Raw genomic sequence first — 5,942 nt, 5'->3', positions numbered from 1 at the left:
CATGCGGCGCTCAGCTCCATGGCCGCCATGGAAGGCTGCCAGGACACTTTCAGGCATATGGCGGGTCCCGCCTCACGACGGAGACCTGGCGCACTTCCAGGGCCACGAGTTCCAGTACCTGATGAAGAAGCACTTGGTAATCATCAGGCGCAACTTGTTGCAGGGCTCAGTGGACGTGACCGTAGGCCACTCGAGCTTCACCTCTCCGGGCCACCACCATTGCCTCACGCCCCCGCCGGCGGCGGACGCTTCCCACACTGCCTCAGCGAGAACGGCGCCTTCCCGGGCTGCGTGCTCCAGAGGCGTCAGCGCCTGCCGGGGCAGCTATCACGCATGCGCGTTTAGGTTCCAGGCACAAACACCGAGATCAGGTTCGCTGAGAAGACAGAGTAGCCGGAGGCTCTGCTGTGGTGCCCCCCTACGTCTTGCCCCTGAGCATCAACATTCCAGACACCGTGGCCCACTGCATCCGTCCCCTTCCCTTCCCCACGGAAGGCGTCAGTGCTGCAAACGCCTGCACATCCAGCCCTCGGGGAGCGGGCCCTTCGGGGTACAAAATGGGCTGTGTGATACCAGCTGACCTCAATTTAATGGCCGACAACTTGCAGCCAGAAAATGAAAAAGAAGTTCCAGTGAAGACAGCTTAGAAGAGGAGTCAAAGCCACCTTGTTCCTATGCACAATTGATCGTACAAGCAATTACAATGGTTCCTGATAAACAACTCACCCTAAATAGAATTTATACATCACTAAAAACTATCCATACTACAGAACTGTGGACAAGGATGGGGAGAATTCAATTTGCTGCAATCTCTCTGAATCGTTATTTCATCAAAATACCAGGTTCCTGGGAAGAACCAGGCAAAGGCTTATTCTGGAGACTCTGAAAGCAAATTAATAGACCAGGCTTCTAAGAATAGACGGCGTAGGGACGTGGCCTTGCTTCAAAACACCTGGGACCTCTCATCTAGAAGTGCCCCAGCCTCTCCCAATCACACTGGAGTGCTGTCTGCTCACTGCAGTGGTGCCCAGACCCCTAAGAGCCTGTTAAAAGAAGGTTCACCAGCCACCCTGGAGCCTGAGTCCAAACTGGCTGTCATCCAAGAGGCCCTGTCTGCCCAGAGCACACTGGGCTGTCTAGCTGGCGCTTTTTAATTGCCATGCAGCAGCAGCTGCCACCAACCATCAGGCCTGTCACCTACACGGTCACAGCCCCGTGACGACCTCGGCCTCCTGGCAGCTTGTTGTGCAGAGAGTGCATGTCATCCATCAGATCCCAGCGGCGTCTATCACCAGCAGGGCCAGCCTGGCCCCAGAGAACACACACACTGTTGCCAGCCAGGCAGTGGTCGCTCAGGCAGCCATGCTGGCCCCTCCTAAGGCAGAGGCACAAGAGAAGGGAGATCACAAAGAAGTAAAGGTGAAAGGAGAACCTATTCCTGCGATTAGCCATGTCACACCAGGCAATGCTGACCGGATCACCCAGATGTCACAGACCGCCCCTGTCCAGACAGTCACCGCAACACAACAGGTGCCTCCAGGTCAGCACCAGTTGCCCATTAAAAACTGTAACACAAAACGGGACTCACATGGTGCCAGTCCCTGCTGCCGTCCACGACCCAGTGAACAATGCAGTGTTGAGTCCTATGCACAAGCTGGGAACACGTGAATACGTGTTGGCCTCTTTGCCCACAGAGCACAGGAACAGCGACTAGAGTGGCCAGAGCAGAGACTGGTCAAGACGGAAGACAGCACAAGCATCAACTTCACCCTGAGTGTGGACTGACTGCAGCAGGCAGCAGGCAGGGAGAAGGACCTCCCAAAGGAGCAACTGAGACTATTCCCACTAAGAGAAACTGCACTGTGTGAATGGAGGCTGCAGTTCTTGGATTCCCCACAAAAGATTTAGATGAGGATCCACGCTCCAAGAAAGACAGCCAGAAGGAAAGGAGCAAGCACAAAGCAGTTTCTTAAGGACAGTACATTCTCAAGAAGAGAGAGTGGGCAGGCCCAGAGGTAGCAACTGCCCTGAGGCTACAAGGGTACTTTGTTTTTATGGGGGTGAGAGAGTCTTGGGTTCTGGACAGGGTGATCTCTAATAGAGGCTGCTTCCAGTCCTTTGGGGCACTCCTCCCACAAGTTGGGAGGGGGAGGTTTTGACCCTACCAGGTTTCTGTGGGAACCTTCCAGGCAGCAGTCCCACAAGGTGGGGGAGCTAAAACCACAATGCAAATACATCATAATGAGTCCGGTTTACCGAAGGGGAGGCTTAAGAGAAGAGGCTTCCTCTGAACCAGGGCTCTTGGTATGTTTGCCCCAGGGTCTTGGAAGCTATAGAGTCAGGATGTTGTGTGCCCAGGGCTTCTAATGCGTAACCTATTGATTCTTGCCTCCAGTTCCCATGTAAGTGTCTACTCCATCAGGACAGTTTTTCTTACTTTTAGATTAACTCTGTGATGCCAAAATGAGACATTGTCTCTCACCTGCGCTGGAAGCATGTTATCTCAGTGGGTAGAGGGCCATGTGGTTGGGGTTCACCTCAGCACCGAAAACACAAAAAAGCAGGTGGTCTTAAAATTCCTTAAAGAAGTCACACCTTTTTCAAAAAACAAAACCACTTGCAACAAAGTCTGGTTCTGGAAAGTCTCCCCACTCCAAGCTTAGCTTGTTAACTCCAAGCAGAGGAGCTTAGAGACCTGTGGCCCTCCCTAAGGGAGGCACCAGGGGCAGGCAGAGCTGCAGGGACAGAATAATCTCCTTTTGACTGTCCTGTTGAAGTTCAGTTGGAGCGACTTGAGGACATCTGCAGGTCTCTCTGTGAGAACAGGCCCCTAATACATATAGTGTACCTCGAGCTCAGTGTGTGGGATGGTTGCACAGACAGATGCCCACGTTGAGTTGTGGATAACCATGACCCAAAGAACTGCCGGACTCTTGGAGCTGCACTTAACTGGTTCTCTTTCCTGCTACTTTTTGTGGTTTCTTTTCTTTTCTTTTTTTTTTTAGTATTCTTACTTTTTTTTTTAAGATTTTATTTACCAGACAGAGAGAGAGCACGTGCAAGCAGGGGGAGCAGCAGGCGGAGGGAGAGGCAGGCTCCCCACAGAGCAAGGAGCCTGATGCCGGACTCCATCCCAAGACCCTGGGATCATGACCAGAGCTAAAGGCAGATGCTTAACTGACTGAGCCACCCAGGCGTCCCTGTGTTTTTTTACTTTTTGTTGACTTTGTTCCTAGCATAATTTTCCACTTTAAGTAAAACAAGCTTCCTAAGTGTTGTGTGTGTTTAAAATGATAGAACTATTCTACCTCATGTGGAAAAAAGATTCAGTCTTACCACATAATGCTTTAAAAAAAATAATAACTATGGAGAAAGAAATAGAGACATAAAATCGAGGTCTCTTGTAGGTATGAGTGTTCTTTCCAGCAACTATCCCCCAACTCTCAGAAACAGAAGGTGACATTACACCATCAACACCTTGCCTCAAGCTCACATTATAAGATGAGGGTGCAAAGAGGACCCGGTGAGATTATGCTGAGTGAAATAAGTCAAGCAGAGAGAGTCAATTATTGTATCGTTTCACTTACTTGTGGAGCATAAGGAATAACATGGAGAACATTGGGAGATGGAGAGAGAAGTGAGTTAGGGGAAATCAGAGGGGAAGACAAACCAAGAGAGACTGTGGATCCTTGAGAAACAAACTGAGGGTTTTGGAGGGGAGGGGGGTGGGGGGTTAGGTGAACCTGGTGGTTGGTATTATGAAGGGCACGTATTGCATGGAGCACTGGGTGTGGTGCATAAACAATGAATGCTGGAACACTGGGAAGAAATAAAATAAAATAAAATAAAATAAAATAAAATGGAAAAAAAAAAAAAACAGAAGGGAGCAAAACAGAAACCACCCAGCCAGTTTGGGGCAATGAGAAGGCCTAGACAGCACCATCCCCTTTCAAAAATGAAAAGCATAAATACAAAGGCTCATCAACAACACAAAAATACTAAAGCAGGAAAAAAAGTTAAAAATTGGAATATGTTTTAAAAGAATTTCTAGAATAAGCACACTCAAAGGAATTAGACTTTTAGACTTTGCTTTAGACAGAAAACTGTCTATGAGATAAGATGTGAGAGGAAAGCTAAATGATAGAATAAAAAGTTTTAAAGGGAAAGGTAATGAAAAAAGCTGAAGACCACAAATAGCTAGGAAACAATAAATAAATATGAACCAGGAAGTAATGAAAATGAGAGAAAAATAACAGTGATATGTGGGGGATAGTTTTGAGAAACTTATATACCAAACACAGAGGAAGCAAATATAGGGAAGTACTTAACACAAAAATGATAGCAGGAGGACAAACACCAGCATTTCAACAAACAGATAAATGGTGCCCCTGAAATATCAAATAGTAAATGAAATTTGAGAAGACATGAAAAGGTAATACAGAAGAAAACTTCCCCCAGATAAAGAAAGAGCCAACTTTGTGAGTCAAAAGACATAGTATTTTATTTTAAAAGAGAGTAATATAAAACCACTACAACTCATATGAATATGCTGAGAAAGTTTTTATACTTCAAGGATAAATATATTTTAAGTTTTCTCTGAGTATCCATGAGGAGAAGACAAACAACAACAAATTTAAAGTCACCTACAAGTGGCCAGACTACTTTGGTTAAATCATTAAGTCAGACCCTGTCACTTCTCTAATCAAACCCATCCAGTGTTTTTACCTCTCATTGTGATATAAATCAAATTTCTAAAATGATCTATAAAGCTCAACCTGATCTTAACCTTAGTTAGCATTCTGACCTCATCTCTTCTATTCTTCTTTTCACCTCATTTGCTCCAAGTAAAGAGGCCTCCATACTTTTCCTCATATATGCCAGATATGGTCACCTCAGGGCCTTTGTACATGCTGTTCACCCTGCCTAGAATGTTCTTGATGCATTGGATATGAGGATGATGAGTCTTGATGAGGATATGAGTCTTGCTCACTCATATCCTTCAAATGTCCACTTCTCATGGATTCTTTTCCTGACTGCCCCATTTAAAGTAACCCTCACTCTGGCACTCTATATCCCTTCTTTTCTTGTTAAATTATATTTATTTATCTATACAATATAGGTAATTTGTTATTTATTCATTCTGTTTATTGTGTGTGTCCTCCCACTAGAATTTAAGCTCCAGGAGAGCAGAGATATTTGCATATATGTTGTTTATTTCTGTATAATCAGTACCTAGAATAGTGTCTGTCCAATAGTAGAAGCTCAATAGATAGGTGTCAAATGAATGAATGAATGAGGGAAAAAAACATCTATCTCAAAACTCTCCATAGGAACATTCAATTCCAGAAGACAGTAGATAAATAGAAATATGTGACTGAATAGTTTATCTTCGCCTTGTTCATGTATAAAAGCAACAGAAGGGGATTGCTAGATGTAAATGATCTCAGAAAATATAACATGTGTGCCTATGTTTTTCAAACTTATTCAATAACACCATTTCATTAAATTAAGAGGTAGTACAAAATACACAATCTTTGGAATATAGGAGCTACTTTATGGAAAGATTAACAGTATGTATTAATTCCCTTTTAATTATGACTAAGAGTTAAAAAAAGAACTATTAAAGTTGCTTTAATTAAAGTTAAAAATTATTTATAAAAAATCATGTCAACATCATAAATCCTAGGAAAACTATACAACAGAAAAAACAACACCTATAATAAACTTACCTGTTGCTAGAACAAAATAGCAGAAATCAAAAGGAAGGGAGAAAGGTCATTAAAGTGAAATTGTCTAATGTTCCTAATTGGGAACTTCACTCTGGGAAAGTGAATTTTGTTGCCAAAACACTTTTATATACCACTTGTTGTGGTAAAAACAAATTAAATTGTGTGGGATGGCAATTTGGCAGTATCTATAAACTTTTTAAATATGTATAGAAA

The 5,942-nt window shown here is 44.2% G+C and overlaps 1 pseudogene; it reads left to right on the top strand.

Moving 5' to 3' along the window:
* Positions 1-333: 333 nt before the first annotated feature.
* On the top strand, positions 334-1,785 carry LOC131998699 (forkhead box protein K2-like; annotated as a pseudogene).
* The last annotated feature ends 4,157 nt before the right edge of the window (positions 1,786-5,942 follow it).

This window comes from Mustela nigripes, chromosome 1, assembly GCF_022355385.1.
Source record: "Mustela nigripes isolate SB6536 chromosome 1, MUSNIG.SB6536, whole genome shotgun sequence".
NCBI lineage: Eukaryota > Metazoa > Chordata > Mammalia > Carnivora > Mustelidae > Mustela > Mustela nigripes.
The sequence above is the reverse complement of the archived record's forward strand: the minus strand, read 5'-3'. Positions and strand labels throughout refer to the sequence as shown.